This window comes from Lathamus discolor, chromosome 1 (genome assembly GCF_037157495.1).
Source record: "Lathamus discolor isolate bLatDis1 chromosome 1, bLatDis1.hap1, whole genome shotgun sequence".
NCBI classification, from domain to species: Eukaryota; Metazoa; Chordata; class Aves; order Psittaciformes; family Psittacidae; genus Lathamus; species Lathamus discolor.
This window is the reverse complement of record NC_088884.1, coordinates 135992344-136009397: the sequence shown is the minus strand read 5'-3', so window position 1 is coordinate 136009397 and position 17054 is coordinate 135992344. Positions and strand designations below refer to the sequence as shown.

Here is a 17054-nt window from a genome sequence, read left to right as displayed (position 1 = left end):
CAGGTGTTTTTTGAAATACCAGTTTGTAAGACGTTGTCTGTTTCTGTATTATGGGTAGGATATGTTCTTATTTTTTCAAAGAAGAAAGATAGAGAGCGTGCCACCACCAATGGAAAGTGCTCTGTGAATGTAGCATGCTTCTTACTTGCTCTTTTTAACTTTGTATTTCCATGGCACTTGTAAGGATTACAGATTCAGAGCTATCTTCTGTTTCCTTTTAATAGACTCTATTTTTTGCATACAATGTGGCAGTTTTCAAATAACACGTTTTATACTTTGCCAAGTAAAATACAATACCCGTTGGCTTATAATACAAATATTCAAAGAGCAGTCTATGAGTGTGGTCAGTTGCAATATCATCTCCAGATTGTCTAATACAAATTTCATAAATAAAGTATGCAAGACATAAATTTCTGTATAGAAATTGCGCATAATTTCTCTTCCAAGAGAATTAAAGCTAGTTTTCTTTCTGACAGCGTACCCAGTGTTCTTTCGTAACCCACCCCCGTATCCTGTTGTTAAAATATTCTGCTTTTTACAGCAGATAATAGTACCAAAACTTTAATAGGCAATAATTCGTACCAGGAGTAGAGGTTTTGCTTTATCCATAAGATTCTCCTTGGCGTAAATAATTTTAGAATATTTTCTTCTTTGTTTCATTTGTTCTTTCTGTTTACCCAATTCTGATTTCTTTCTTACAATAACTGATGATTATGGATACCTTTAATTGTATCAGTAACTTTAGTGGAAGCACAAACAAGGAATTTATGAAATGAGTCACTGTGCAATAATTAGCTATGCAAATTCTCTATTTCCTTATTTTAATGAAGAAGAGGCCCTGCCAAGAAGGTGCAGTTGAATTAGTCAACATAATGTTGTAGCATTTGTTCATGGTTAATTTTCTAGATTTCTAGACTTTTTTTATGCTACACTTGTAATGAATTTTCCTGATAATTAGAGTAAGTCTCAATGTGAAAAGTACCTTGATTTGTGAACCCTCTACACATTGTTAACATGGATGAACTGGTTGTTTTCTCGAATTTGCTATCACAAAACCAGCCAGGAAGTCTTTCACTGTAAAAAGACTCTGATTTCATGCTCTTCTGCAACTCAGCCTTTCATGCAGAGCAACGTCATGTCCTCCTGCTAGCCCAGTGTAGGGGTGACTTCACACACCAGAGAAAGCTGCTCATGGTGGTGTGCTCCCCTGGTCCCTCTGGCTGTGCAGGGCTGGGACCTGAGATGGTGAGCTGTAGAGCTCAGCTGGGTAGCACCATGCTCGCACCATGTGAAAAACTCGTCTAAAACACTCATCTGTGCTTACTAGAGCTATGCCTGCCCACTGTGTGGTCCTCCCCAGCCTGTGTCCTGTTTCGAAGGAACCAACTTCCTTGTCTCCTCCATGACCAAAGAAAAACAACCAAAAAGATGACCTGAGAATTGCAACAATCTGAAATGATGTTCACACTTCCATGGAAAGTATTTTCTGATACACAGTTAACTAATTAGTTCAGAATATCACACTATCTGCAGAACCAGACAGAACATTGCAGCCGGAAACTCAGGTGGTTAAATCCATCTGCTAGTTGTTGTGGGGCAATAATTCTAATAAAAAATCTAAAAGAATTAATCTAATATTTTTACGATGTGAAAACTACGCTGTAAATTTCAAATACTTGTTTCTTCTATCATTCAGAAAATCTCCCGGTTTTGTGTGTTTCTCTCTGTAACCAACATTGGAGGCTACCAGTTTCTGTGTCTAGATGCTTAATCCTTGTTCTAAAAGGCGTGAGATTTGTGCCTGCTGTTTGTCAGGTTGGCAACCTGTAAGCTTCTGAAAGGTGAGAGGGTTGGGGTTTTTTTAATTATTACTGGCAGGGAAGTGAGAAGGCAGTAGGCAGATCTGTTACAATGAGATAGCTACGCCTGACAGTTTTGGGATCTCCAAGAGAGCCTAGAGAGGGTGAAGCTCCTTCAGAGAAGTTCTTCTGAAAGCCAACACCGTCATGCTGAAGAACAGTTATTCTTGATCAACTTGCTATGAAATAATGGTACGACAAATACAAGTAAAACAACAAATGAACAAAACAAGTTGCCATGTCACATTTTTCATGTTCCGTAAGTCTCTCAATATCTAACTTAGCTAGTTACCTTTTGCATCTGCTCTGTTTCCCCAGGAAGCTGCCCAGGATGCAAAAGCTTGTCTTGATAATTTTGCAAGAATAGTTTTTTCTGCTTTTACTTCCCTCAGACAAGATGGATGGTATATCTATGTTAAAATCAGAGCAGTACTTGTGCTACAGTATTTATAATTTATATTCAGCCTCTAGATGCCTCTGTGTTGTTGAAACTTTGTATGTAATATAGAGTAAGAGTTTTGGTAAAAGGAATATAAGAGCTTCTAAGCCAGAGCTAATTTTTGTGGAATTATTAGATTGCAGTAGTGTTGCTTAGTTCTGATTAAATCTGTTTCTTTATTTTAATTACCAAGTCATAGTGAGAATTACAATTTTTATTCCTAGTTAGATTCAGTACTTCCAAGCAGGATTTCCATGCTCACCAGGAGTATTTTGGAGCAATTTGTATTTCAAAACAGGGCTCACACTGTGAAGCTTGACTGTTTTTTTTCAACGTGTTCAACCTTTCTTGTGTCAAGAAATTTTTTTCACACGGCCAGAAGTCTTGTTTGCAAAATTTAGATTCATTTCTGTTTGGAGTTTTATTTCTGTGGTCCTACCGATGTCAGGACCTTATGCTGTTTACTTAGCTTTAGTTAGGCTGCGGGCTGCGTTCTTTTGATTTCTCCTGTGCTGAATTCTGAGAGAATATCAGTGTATAGCAAAATTATCTGAGGTCAAAAGGTGATTTATTCTTCCTCTAGTACTTTTAGAACTGGGTCAATTAAAGGATCCCCAGAAGTTAATTTTTTGTATGGCTGCCCCTCCACTAGAGTTTTAAAAGTTCAAATTAGGATCTTAAGAGTACTCAGGAATTCAGGTTTGTAGGTTTGGGACAGGCAAAAACTGAAACAAATCCTGATCTGACTTTGCTAAAGTGGTATTTGTGTTTGTGATGTCCTGCCTTAAACGTCCAGCAGTGGCTAAATATATTTATAAGCCCTAATTCAGGAAAAGAGAATCACATATTTAATTGGAATATAATTTAGTGCTTCCTTGAGCTGGAAGCTCCCTGGGCTTTAGTGGCTAACTACAAAGGAGGGCAGTAAAGCTCTTCAGAAAATTCTAAAAGGAAAAGACACCTATGTAGGTATCAGAGCTTAATATGATACAGCATGTTAAATTCAGTACAGGCAATAGACTGGCTGTCTTGTTTGTATTCGAAGATTTAAAACTCTCAGTGGCCTTCCTCCCCTCCATCTCAATGAATCTCTCAGCTGAAATGCAGCTCAGAGACTTACACAGCCTTTAAAAGCTTCACGTGTTACTGTTATTTTTACTTCATGTTGCACTGCACTCGTTGAACTTCTTGGAGGTGTGCAATGTCTTCAACTGGCAGTAGGCAGAGGTGTCTTCAAGACAATGTCCTTCTTCAGCTCCAACATCTTTATCATTAAGTAGAAAGGGGAGCTGAGCTACCCTGTTCTATTTGGATAATGTTTCCCACTGCAGGGGCCCGCTGAGGTTGCTAATTTTTGTTAATATAACTCAGGATAAAAAAATGTCATATAGTGCTGATTTGTCTCTTGCTCTTTTTCCGTATTGCATATGTTATTGTCTAAAAGCAAGACTTCTTCCCCAAAAAGAGAGGTTCTGGAGAAGAAGCAAGAGTACGAAAAATATGTAAGCCATAGGCAAGTTTCACTAGAAGAGCTCCTCGAGGCCTTTTAAACTGTTATTTTAATCTGGATATATGTTTTACAGAAGGATGAATACTATAATTTTTAATGTCTATCACGTGTTTATGTCTGGAAGATATAATGTGCCATTATAATACTCCTGTGTAATGAAGGCAGTAAAAGTATCTTTCATTGAGCCTGTTAATGTAGTTTTTTGCCCCTTGGTGAAACTTCAAGTATGGAAAACACACAGGTAGATAATGTAATTAGAAGAAAATAATTTTCTGCAAAAAGGATTTCCTTGTACTTCTACAGCATTCTGGTAGCTAATGCAGTGCTTTATACTGTAGTATTGTTTAACACTATTAAACTGTTAAATACAGAGTTCATGTATGGCACTATTTGCTTATTGTGTTAAATGGAAGTACTGCAAATGCTATATAAAGTATTTGTTACATAAATATATAACACTATTAGTTGTTTCCATTAGCGATCAGAGGAAGGAATTCAGACAGTAAGATGGAAAACGTGTTCTGCGCAATGTGACTTTCTTATTACAGGGCTCTGAGATTCCTTGGCAGCGTGACTTACTGGTGCTGCTGCATTTTGTTATGAAGCACAGCTATAATTTTCACATATTAAGTATTTCATAAAGTAATGACTATTGTAGCCTCACAATACTGCTACTGCAGAGCTCCAAAGCAGCCTAAAATGTAAGGCATTTTACTGCATGAACAGTGATTTAAAAATAAGGGAAGCTGAAGCTCTTGTTTGATTTCAGATTCTGAGTGGTTACGTAAATGTGTTGTGCTATACTTCTTGTTTCAGTAACATTTGAAAAAAAACCCAAACAAACCAAAACAAAAGCACCCAGAAAAAAACATGACTGCAACTGAAAGCGATACTAACCAGAGTGTTCACTCTGACATACTGGGTACTGATGAATCAGGTACTGTAATCATAACCTGGTTTTTGGTTGTAAGTTAAAGAGACAGAACACATTTTCAGTTTATTTACAGAGGCAGCTTCTTCTTCATAAATTACTGCACAGAATCTGCTTATGCCTGTGTTTTGCAATTCATTCTCACCATGGATGGCTCTCCCAGTGTCTTTATTGGGTGGTCTGGAGAGTATTTGATCACCTGGGCTAGCAAGATCCAGGTATTCTTGTAGAAAGTCTGAGTTAGAGATTTTTACAGCAGGAGTTGATTTAGTGTTTTCTTCCTTGCTTCCCTTTCTTTTTTGCTTTTTCCACAACATTTCAAGCTGCAGTAATGTTCAGCTTAATTTTAGTACTCTGTGAACAAGAATTGCTCTAAGAATCAGTACTCTATTCAGCTTATTTTGTCTTTCCTGTTTTAAGTGTAGGATTGTTAATTTCATTATATTTCTGAGTACCTTGTCAAGGTGAACGTTCTTGCTCTTCAAGTATGTGTCCAGTTGCTTGATATACTTTACCAAGAAACTGTCCTGATACTGAATCTCACCTTTCTCTGGCAATGTTTTGCACTAGAAAACACTTGGAGATGCCTGAACAGCCCTACTCCGCTCATTCTTCTGTAGTCTCACAGCAAAAATCAAAGTTTAGTACTGAAAGACACAACTGTCTTTAAGGAGTCAAAATACTATTTTTCTATTCCCAAACTTATGGGATTTCCTCTCCTAAGCTATAAAAAGAAAGTTGCCATAAGAAAATCTCCAGTGATGGAAACATAGGAAGGAATTATGGTACGGAAAACTGGATCATAAATAAAACAATTCTTCTAGGTTCCAGTTCAGAAAGTTGCCTGAGGAGAAAATAAACTGATTTCCTCAGTTGTGGTTTTGGTGTCTTAGTTGCATACATCATTAGTGGAAACAATACCATCTGTATATTTTACTTCTGCTGAAGTGTTATTAAACAGGGTGAAGACATCTTTCTTATTTTCCCTACTCATTTTCCCACTTCCCTCATGGAAACCAGCATCTTTCCAAGGAAACCGGCTCAGCAATTTTAGAATTAACAGATCAGATAATACATTTTAAAAGACTGTCACATGAAAATGAAGGGCACCCATCATCACTATACCTTAAGAACTTGTAATTCATGTTAAGTACATAAGGGAAATTTATATCACCTTTGTGATGTCTGTACAGAGTTGTAAATGAACAAGACTACAGTTCAGTCAAGTTGAAAGAGAGTATGAGTATGTATAAATGAAAAGATACAGAACTTCTTTAGAGAAATCTTCATTCTAAAAAGCATAAAGCATTTCCTAAAATGATTAAAATGCCTCTTAATCTGCAAAGAAATCTGACCTATATAGAACACTAGTTACAGTATTAGAAGTTAGCAGGAATTTCTTTGGCTTTAAAGATTTGTAATCTAATCTATACCAACTAACTAAAAGTTAGCTGAGCAAGATCATTCCACCCATGGTGTTTATCATATTAGTGTAACAGAACAGGTCCAGGCTATCCACCAGGTAAGGGCTTGACTATGTTGGTGGCAGCAGGGAGTATAAACAGTAGAAAGACCTTTGTGGGAAAGACTTTGTGTTAAAGTAGATGGTTAATCTAACTATAAAACAGGAGCGAGGAATTTTAGATGCCTGCACTAAATGACAGTTTCTCCTTATGATTTAAAGAAGCTTGGAAGAACTGTGCAATTGTAGCTCTTGAGAGTTAGAATGCTGCTGAAAGTTGTCCCCAGAAAAGTCATCATTCAAGCTCATGAACTGCCAATTTTCTTCTAATATCATGACCTTGACTTTGAAATCCCCAAATCGAGAAGGCAGTGTTTTTAATCTTTATTTGGGATTCACATGTAGCTAATCTTGTTTAAATACTCTCTACCTCCTTAACTTCCTCCCTGCTCTTTTCCTTCTGCCAGCCCTTTATTTTTCATCTGTTTGCCTTAAAGGCCCAGGGTGGATGACTCAATGGTTCCAATCTGTACCAGTTTAGACACCAGCTCCCATATAGGGATAGCAATATCATGCTTTAGCTCTGTAGGCAGTCATGCTTTTTGAGTGATTCTGACATCTAGAACATTCTTTTACTAGCTGTTGACTGCTGTGCTCCTCTCTGGTTCAGAAAAGCATGGTGTCTGCAGTCTTTTTAAAACACAAAACAAAAACCCAACCCAGCTCTTGGCTGCACAGATATTACCAAAGGTAAAACGTGATTGTATTGTTCTGTGTTCATTATTTTGAACTGGGCAAAGTATTGAAAATGCTTTTGTCTCTTTAAAACGGTGTGGTATTTTGTGCTGTGACTACTACTGAACGTGAAGTTATTTGAGTGAACAGAATAACTTCGTGTGTGTTGAGGTGTGAGGTGACCTCATTATTCCTAAATCTGCTCCTGTTTTGTAGCACTTTTTAATCAGCTCTACTCTTTCAGCTGCTCGAGTGGTTTTTATTTCTGCTGTGGTTGTGTAACAGGATTTTTTTGAAATGTCAAAATCACAGCAACAGAAGTTGGTTAGTTGAGCCAACCCGGTAGAAATTCAGCTGCTCATAGATGAGACAATAACGGAGCAAGATTAAGCAGTGTTTATAGCTTAATATGATAAGAAGCAACACTTACAAGGCTTTACTTTGATGCAAGGATAATGATTGACTAATGAAAGAGATGCTTCTTTAGAACCAAGACTTCTGGTAAAGATATTAAGATTTATCGTTTTGGTTCTGCTCGCACAAAATCAGGGCTTCAGAGATGCTGTGTTGAAAACTCTGGTAAGCTCTTAGTTCCCCATGTACCTTCAGATGAGCATGTCATGGGGAGCACTCATAGGCACTCTGCAATCAGTGCTGTCTCTGAGGCAGAGGTGCACAACCTTGGGGAGCTACTGCTCCCTTTGACACTTTGTGTTTCTGCTGGTGCTGAGGACTGTGCTGTTGGGACTGTTGATCTGGAAATGGGGCACCTGTCCACTCACAAGGAAATGAAAACAATTATTGCTCAATATTTACTCAGTGGGCACCAGCAGCCTTGCTGGTCATCACCTAGTAGAGTTTCTTTGAAGAAGCAGATTAGGGGCGGATGACTGCATATACCATTGCAAAGGCCATATGCTGCCAAATTTCCTTTGCTAACTTGAGAGTTCTTACATTTGGACCTCCGGCATTTAAAGGACAAATGAGAAACAAGAGTCCAGCTATGTTGCTTGAGAGTTCTCTTTATTGTCTCCCTCATTGTTCCTATGGGACATGTTTTGTCTAAATAACGTATCCCATCTCTTGTATCATTAAGCACCTTTCAGAAGCTTCCTGGTTTCTGGTGAAGTGGTTTTTGCCTGGTTCATTTTCTGCCAATCTCTTTTGATTTCTCTTACTAGCTTCAGTATTCCCCACTGACTGCATGTAGCTTGGAGCACTTCAGTGAGTTGGTAATCTGTGGGGTTCTTAACCAGCAGGTAAGTTTTCTGACCAACTGTGTTTCCTGAGTTAAAGATCTAGTGCCTATGCCAAACTATGGTTGCATTAATAACCTCCAATATCTACAAGTACATATGACAAGGTTTTAGCAATCCCGCTGCCTCGATTCCCTGTCAGATCCAAAATAGGTCAAGATGAAACATAAAGTCAGCAAAGCTGTTGAGAGGAGGCAAAAATTCAGTTTGGCATCAGTGGACATCATCGTTGCCAATTCAGTGATGTGTTATTTAATTACTCTCCATAGAAAAAAATGTAAAAGCAAACCACTCATGTACCTAAATTTTATTTATTATTATTATTTTATATGAACTGGAGTTGGTTGGGGAATAACTGGGATCTTTTAAATGTCTGCTACATTACACTCGTCAACTATCAAAACCTATTTTCTTGTAAGTCAATTGAAAAAGAAATAATTTTCTCTTTAAACCTTGACTGCACAGAGTTAAATTTTGTCACTGCACCTTATAATCCTCTTTCATTTAGTGTCTTGATGCGTAAGAAAACCTTGTGTTCCAATTTTCATCCCTGCTTAATCAGAGAAAGCTGTGGCACCAGTGGCAGGCAGTTTGGGTGTGACTGAGATAAAGCTGATATTAGGAAGTTACAGGGAGAGTGTTTTCTACCTCTTCATCACAGGATTGTTTACCAGTTGTTTTCATACCTGTTGTCTGAGTGATGCTGCTCCTCAGCTGGTGTTATAAAAACTCCTTTGATAACCTTGTGTGATGATTAAACACTGCTAATTGTCCTCAGTTAGGAGATTGTTTCATGGTCATTCATGCATCTAGCTTTGATGTTAGATTAGGTTGGTCCATATAAAAGGTACCTCTTGGCACCCATGCTTTTCAATATTGTAATGTTCATCTCCAAGGTGGATCTCAGCCATGCGGTTTGAAGTGGTAAAACTGCAAAGGATTCGAATAGCTGCAGAACAGCCCAGGGGAGTGACCACAGCTCTGATCCACAGTGTTTGCTTGGGTAGTCATGCAGCCTTTCTGATGGTCCTGAGCCCTGTTGCCTGAATTAATCCTGGCTTGCTGGCTATTAGGAGGGATGGTAGATCAAGTGTAGTGATGAGAGAGAAAGGCTTGAGGAAGCTGGGTGAAGTGATCTATTTGCTGCAGGGAATCTTCGTCTGTCAGCTGCTGGAGTGGAGGAAGCAGCCCTTTTAGATGGGTCAAAAAGCCATGCGTTTCTGTCAGACCAGAATAGTTTAATCTTTCTAATATTCTTTTTTTTAGCTCTTTTTAATTAAAAATTAATTTGGGTGAAAGTCATTCTCTTGGCTCCTGAGAATGTTTCATTAACGAAATAAAATGTGTCCCTAAAGAAAGAAGTTTCTAAACTCATTATTACACATAAGTCTTAACGTATCTACCAAAAAAATCAGTGTGAGATACCTCAGAGGAGAGAGTGACAGGAGAATATTACCGCAAGCTTTTTACTTTATCTTCTCTCATTTTCTATTCAATCCTATTTGCCTATGTTTTGGGGAAGTGATTCTGTCTGTATTTCCAGTGCTTAGCAAAATGAGGCCACTAAGCAGCCTGTGATTCTTCAGTGTTTCTCCAAGCGCGCTGTGTTTTTAATCGACTTGACAGAAGGAGATACAAGAAAACAGATATTATTAAATGTACTATGTACAATAGATTAACTAAAATTTTCCTCTGTAAAAGTTTTTATGTTACTTACTTCAAGAGCCTCTGTGATTGGCATTCAAGTGCTAAGGACCTCTGTTTAAACCAGATGATAACCATAAACTTTGATTTCTTTTCACATTAAGAAAGTATGGTCTTTCTTTACATCTTGAGTTTTATGAGAAGCAGTTTTTGGTCTAAACACACATGTGAACTTCACATCTTTGGGATGTGGAGGCCTAAGCTTAGCCACTTGTTGCTGGTCTTTGGGTAAAACTTATAAAACATGATTTTGAACAAACACCATACAAGAATTTAAAGGACAGCATTAAAACTTGAATTTCCCATGGAGGATTTAACTGCATTATAAGCTACTTGTTCACAGGAGACTGAAAATTAGACCACACATTTTTATGCTGAACTACAGATCTGGGGGCCTAGCTTTACTGGGTATATTTTCCCTTAAATCCTGGTTGCAAAGAGCTGTTCATGGAAGAATGACACCTCTGTGAAAGGAGCTATTGGAGCCATGGGAAGTTTCATCCAAAGCACTGAAGAGTACTGTAACAGGCTTGCTTTAGCTCAGCCTAAGTTGATTGAGAACTGCATAATGAAGTCCTTTTTATGTTTTATATTCAAAACTTTATTGCTTTCTAAGAAGGATTTGCATCATTGTTTCTTTGTTTATAACAGCATAGGCTGCTTATTGCTTGTCTCTATTTCAGCTGCTTATTGCTTGTCTCTATTTCATGGTGCTATAGGATGCTTCAGAAAATGCTAGTGTCTGGCACAATTTATCTTGGAAAAATCCAGCCTCTTGGTAGTTATTGCCATTAAACTCGTCTTGTAAAGGTAAAAACATGGACGATAATATAATAACAAGATTTTTCTGACTTTTGAAAAACTGCTGCTGTTATTCATAGCATGTATAAAGAGTTGCCTAGTATTCCAGGTATACCTTGCTGCCCTTGTGGAAAAGGTAAGCTATTTTTGGCTTTGTATTTGGGGAAGACTGAGCAAAAGCAGTTATGTAAACTAATGTACCAAATGAATATCACATGAAAGATCAGCCAGGAGGTCTTAGCTATCAATCTGAAATCACCTTGGCTCTTGCTAGTTAAAACCTCCCTTAGCATTTTCCACAGGGAGAGTGCTAAATAAAAGCAGAGTGCTGGAATTCATGCTCAGCTTGATTTGTAAGTCTGTTCCTACAAGCTTCCTATCATGTTACAATATGTCCTTCAGAATTCTCTTAAAAACATCAACAGAAAAATCCAAACAAACCCTTCTCTTTGGTGATTTCACGGCTTTTGTTTCTTCCTCAGAGAAGATCAAGTCTGGAGCTCTCTGACTTCATCTGAAATTATAGGCATGATCAATTTGTTTAAGAAACCTTGTAAGTACTTGACTGATCTGTAGATTATGGAGCACATGATGTCCTGTCATTCAAAAGCTCACTGTTAAGTTTTTGTGGCTCAGTCTGGAATACTTTCAGCGGGGAGCTGGCTGAGGGGGATATGTGCTGTGCTTATTGTTTTTAAGCAGGGGCTGCTGCTAATGTATGTGCTGCTTTTGTCCATTTTTATGGCAGTCGTAATAAATAGCGTATGTGTGAAGTGGACTCAAATCCAAAACAAAGAGGTTATTCTGGTTTATGTTTTTGCAGGTAATTCCCTGTGGCATCACTGAGAGCTTTTTGCACCACTGTGGGAAACTTGGCTTCCCCAGTTTGTGTTATGTCAGATGTTGTGCTTTGCCATACCTTTTGAAGCGGTCCTTTTAATTGATGAAAGCTTAGAATTTATGGATTTAAATTTTGAAGTAAATAGAAAAGTATGTTCTCATTTAGGATCATCTGGATTATTTTTCAAAGTTGTCAAAAAGTTTGCTATTTTTTAAAGCTTACTACTATGGTTCTAATTTCAATAGCTTTTCCTGAGTAAGTTGTCAAATATCTTTCAGTTGCACTGATACTAACATTATTTCACTTTTATTTCTTGCATTGGATTTGCAGAGGTTATTTGACAAATTCAGAATTTACTCGAGTTAAATGGTGTGAATGGACTGAAGCAGTATTAAGTTGTACTTACGCATAAATGCCAAGCATGCTATCAAGCAGTGGTGCTGGATTCATGTGGTGTCCTTCTGTTCACCTCTTTGTTGGCGGGGTTTTGGGGCCTGAGGGGGGAGTGGGGTAGGGATGGGGGAGAAGGGATTGACCAAAGTGTTTATAATAAACAGGACTCGATTTCAGCATGACATGTTGGCTAACATCTTAACATGACAAAAGCTTTAGTCTGTTTTCAGGTTTCCTGATTGTATGCCCATTCCAGTTCAGAAGTTAATAGTATCTCTTTTCACCGGATTGCATGAAGTTCCGCGTGAGCTTGTGCTACTGAGAAGGTATTGAGAGGGGAAAAGTCTCTGGCTTGATTCACTAACTGCCCTTCAGAACAAGGCGTGAAGTCCCCCTGTCACTGATGCTCAGGTGAAATGCTCTCCCAGGGAAAGGAGAGAGGAAGGAATGTAAAAAAAAAAAAAAAGCCCTTGCTTCTCAAAATGTAATTGAATTGGCTTTAATTGTGGATTTAAAGGATGGGAGCAGTAAGAAGATTTACTTTGCATGCACTATTGAGGAATTCATGTAGGAAGAAGAGACACAAGTGTTTGAAATACCTGGCCAGCTGTCTGTTGTCATCTGGTAATAATTCACATGGCCCTTTCATTTGTATTTTGTTGAGAAAAACAGAGTAGGCTTGAAATATAAAGAAGCTCTTAACTTCCTTTGTAAAGGAGTGGGAGTGCAGCTTGTCCATTCAGTACAAAGAAAAGAATTTACTTGTGTGAAGTTTTCAGACCTTTTTAGTTTTCTTTATGCAGCCGACTTCACCAGTGGCATTGTGGGAATGAAACTGTTTCTCATGTGGCTTTTACACTTGTGTTAGCTGTTATTAGTTAAGTCACAACCAAGCTGCAAATTCCAGACCCAGGGTTTGCCAGAATGTGGTTCCTGCTATTGCAGAAAACCATTTGCTACACAATTGCATCAAATAAAACGGTGCATTGTTGTCTTGTCTTACACTGGGGTTTGTGGTCGATTATGGTATAGCACTTCTGTAAAGACAAAAATCCCTGGCAGCCAGCTGTGGGGGAAGAGTGATTCAACCTCATGTGAGTCTTCCCCGAAAGTTGCTGTTCTAGGAAACCTGTGTCTATGGCCACTGCCTTCTTTAACTGAAAAAGGATTGGCTCAAATATATCTGGTTTCTCTGAGGGTACTTGTGTTTCATGGATAGGATTAAAACTAGAAAGGTAAAGAATATCTACAGTTTGCAGCCATCTAGCTGAGGTGAGTGATGACAATTTTGCATGCCTTGGTGGTCTTGTTCATAGAATGTGCTTCTGTGCTAGGGCTTTATTTTGCCTCTGTTTTCAGTTCCTTTTCCATCCTAGTATGTGCAATGCTTTCTGGTACCTGTCACCCACGTCAAACTTTCTCTACCAAAATGGGTAAAGAGCAAATTTTGAATGTATTATGCTATTAAAATCTTGTTGGTAATATCTTACTTGGGATATTTGTTTGTGATTTCTTAAGATGCATACAATTTATTTAATTTATTTATTAAATTAATTAAATTAATTAATTAATTATGACTTATCTTACTTCTATATAAGCATTAGCTGAACTCTAAAAAATGATAACATGAACACAGGTGAGGTATACATCCACAAGTACTTTAAATAGGATATCAATGCTTGTTATACATGGAACATGAAGTTTTAACAGCTCGTGTGTGGAGACAGCCACTAATTGTCTAACTTGGTCATTTATAATGAAGGCATTTGTTATCTTTGTTTCATAAGATTTCTTTCGGAAATGTTGGGATGCATGGTCTTACTGCCTCTCCCCACTGGTTAGGAGTGAATTTCAAACTAGTCTTCTGCTGCTCTAGCAGGCTGGCTGCTATTGGAAATGCAACACTCAGCTAGGTGGAATTCTTGTCTGCACCATCCTTGCCATGCCTGCATTAATTTTTCCTAATTACTAAACAACTTACACTGAATGAGTAGCAATTAATCAGTATCTTTTGCTTTGCTGCACATACAAAATTATACTTCCAGTAAAATGCTTCGTGAACTAGTTAGAGATCTTGACACAGTGTAGTTGGGAGACTTCTGTCCTTTAGTTTACTGGTTTGTTATTAAATAGTAAGATTAAAATCTTGTCTCCTTACTCCAAAGATGCAGTCTTTTCATGTTGTTGTTCTCCCTTGGCAGACTACATTAATTCTTATTCTGGAATGCTGTTTCCCTAAATGACATGTCCTCTTTAGCTTACAGAGCAGAGTGCTCGTCCCATTTCACAATATAGCCTTAAGCAGGGATGACCAGCTGCTCTGTGGCTACATTTGCCCCAGCTGACTACTCAGGTGCTGGAGGGTAATGAGAAGTTGACTCTGCAGGTAGTGCTTGGGCTATCCTGAAGAACAGGTAGAGACAAACCTTACCAGTCTGATGGCATGGTCCAGGAGGGCAGGGCAAAGAAGAACAGCTGTTCACAGTGAGGTTAGGTCCTCAAAACTATCTAGCTCTGGCACAGAGCCCGTTCCAGCAGAAGAGAGCAGGACGCCTCAGCGTCTGTGCATTTACTCATCGGCTCCTTGAGGGGCTTTGCTTTTCCCCAGTGTGAATCTTGGAACAGAACCTAAGATGTTTTCAGTAAAAAACCAAAGTAAACTCCCTTCCCCCTTCAATTTGGGCTTGTTCTGCTGGATGCCAACTAATGCTGGTGATGACTCTGCATAAATTACCCAGGACTGAGGTCTCTGGAGCTGCTGCTTGGGTTCCTGTTGTGCTGTAAGTGCTGTCTTTCTACTATGGCTGCAAAGGGTGACGCTGTCTTTTGGAGAGTTTGTTTCATTGGGCATTCTGAGGACTCTTCTACAGGCAGTTTTTTTTGTGGCAGATGGTATAAATAAATGGTCATTTGATGTTAGAAGGAAGTAACACAGATTGCCTGCTTCTTGTTGTTCTTCCTAAGATGTAAGGTCTTGCGTGCATTTTCACAGCCATCCTGTCTGCACTTTTCCTCAGTCATGGTTAAAATACTCAAATGATTTTTGCTGCAAAGTAGTGAAGTGTCACTCCTTTCTTATTTTCTATTGTTTGATTAAGTGGTTATCCAGGTGCTATCTGTATTGCCCTCCTGCTAGAGCTTTAAGATACAATGTAGGTGATACCCCTGCAGGAGTCTGTTTACCAAAATCAAGTACATGTATTTGAGCACCCTTTAGTCACATGTCTGACTGTGGCTTCCAAATTGGCACCTACAAAATAAGTAGCAGCTTCCCTCCTATTAATGAATATAGATATATAATGATAGGTAGCTGTATGTATTCTTTTCAGGATCTTTTTGCTTTGAGTCTCTTATTTTGTTGTGATGTGGTGCAGTTATGCATTTTACAGTTTGGTTCCAAATGATTTACAGCAGAAAAGCAGGAAAAGGAAAAGGGAAGAGTGCTGTTTCTCTTGCGATTGAGACATACCCTCTGGTGGAAAAATCTTGGAGAAAATGTTGCTCTGCACTGGCATTGCAATGTATTCCTGCCCTGAGACTGGCATTTTTCTTTCTTCCATCTAATATGCAAGACACGGTCTTAAAAAGTGAAGAAGAGGGGACAAAGTGGTGGGAGAAGCCTAAGCTTAATTTGTACATTTTGCAAAGTTACCTTGGCATAACTGGCAGCGCTGTCACTTTGTATACCTAAATTAAATGGTTCTTTCCTCTGACTGTCCTGGGTGGGTGTTACTGTGCATATGGCTTTTGGGCTTTAGCTCTGCTGTTTAAAGAAGTATCAAGATTAGCACAGTCATTTAGGGTTTGATAGAAAACCTGGTATGGGGACCTGGGGGTCTCACAGAGGGCCAGCACAGCCACTGGAGCGGCTGTTCTCTTCACCTGGGACTTTTGGCTATAAAGGTTAATTTTCCCTTTCTGTATGCCATAATTAAAAAGACTGTCCAGACACAAAGCAGCTGCCGTGGTTTCCATAAGTTTGACAGATCTTTCAGAAATGATCGTGTGAGGAAAACTTCAAAAAGTGCAACCTGGGTTTGCTTTGAGATGCTTTCAGTGTCAGCTTCAAAATGCATCAAGGAGAGAGATGTGAGCATCCCTTGTGGCTAGCTGGTCACATAATGGAAACTGATTGCTTTTATAAGCTCTTCTTTTGGCTTGTTTGTTATGTTTGTACTGTTACAGTTCTCTCAATATTGCCTGTGCTGCTGTAACCCTGGGTGATATTTATAGAAATGGAATAATACTGTTTCAGCTACTGAACACTTGTAATCTAGATAAATCAAGAATAGGTAAAAGGCAAGTAAAAAAGGTAAAACTAGATGAGTACTCACCTCTCTCCTCTGCCCCCACCCCTTTCTCACCTTTGTTTGCTGCAAATTCTTTTACAGTGATTGCTTTTGTGCCTTGAGATTTACAAGTGGAGCAGAGATACTGGGTGAAAGGGTGTGTATGCAGGGTGACAGGAAAGGAAAAAGGGAAGGGAGCTGAACACAGTTTCATCAGCATGGGGTTCTCCAGAATCTCACTGTGAACTTCCCTTAACTGGGTGGGCAGGGTACCAGTTCCTGTACCAAGTTGCTTGCGAGGGGATCGAAAATCTGCTTCAGCACCTGGGAAACAAGTGTTCAGAGCTGCTGACATGGGTTCGTGCTTCCATCCATGCTTGACAGTCAGTCCCTGACATTAATCAGAACTGTGAGCAGAATGTCTGTTTCTTACTCTTGTCACTGTATGGAACAGCTGGAGGGTACCTGTTCTGCCGGAAGGCACCCTGTACAAGTGACATTTCCTGGAACGATGCTGCATCAGGAGACTTTGTGCTTGGCTGGTCCTCTGGGATTTCATGGCTGCTGTAGCTCCTCAGAGTACAACAGACACAACCTGCGCTCCCACTATCCTTCCAAGGCTTATAAACTACATACTTGGACATTTTTCATTGAGGGTCCATGTTGATGACATATTCTAGAATCTACGGTGCACTCATTTCCCTTGGCAGTAGTTATGTTTAACCATAGCCCAGGAAATCCTATGGTGCGCCTGGCCACCTGAGTCTCCTCCATTCTGTTTTGTTCTGGGACATTGTAAATGGTAAATAAATTACAGTGTGGGCAGGTGATGTT

General features: G+C 39.0%; 1 long non-coding RNA gene across 1 annotated transcript in view; it reads left to right on the top strand.

Annotated features, from left to right (window-relative positions):
• Positions 1-11603, top strand: part of LOC136022974 (uncharacterized) — a 70169-nt gene extending 58566 nt beyond the window's left edge. The window contains exons 3-4 of the long non-coding RNA XR_010616412.1: positions 11180-11250; positions 11521-11603. This is a non-coding gene — a long non-coding RNA (uncharacterized LOC136022974). The remainder of the gene's footprint in view (positions 1-11179; positions 11251-11520) is intronic.
• Positions 11604-17054: the final 5451 nt, after the last annotated feature.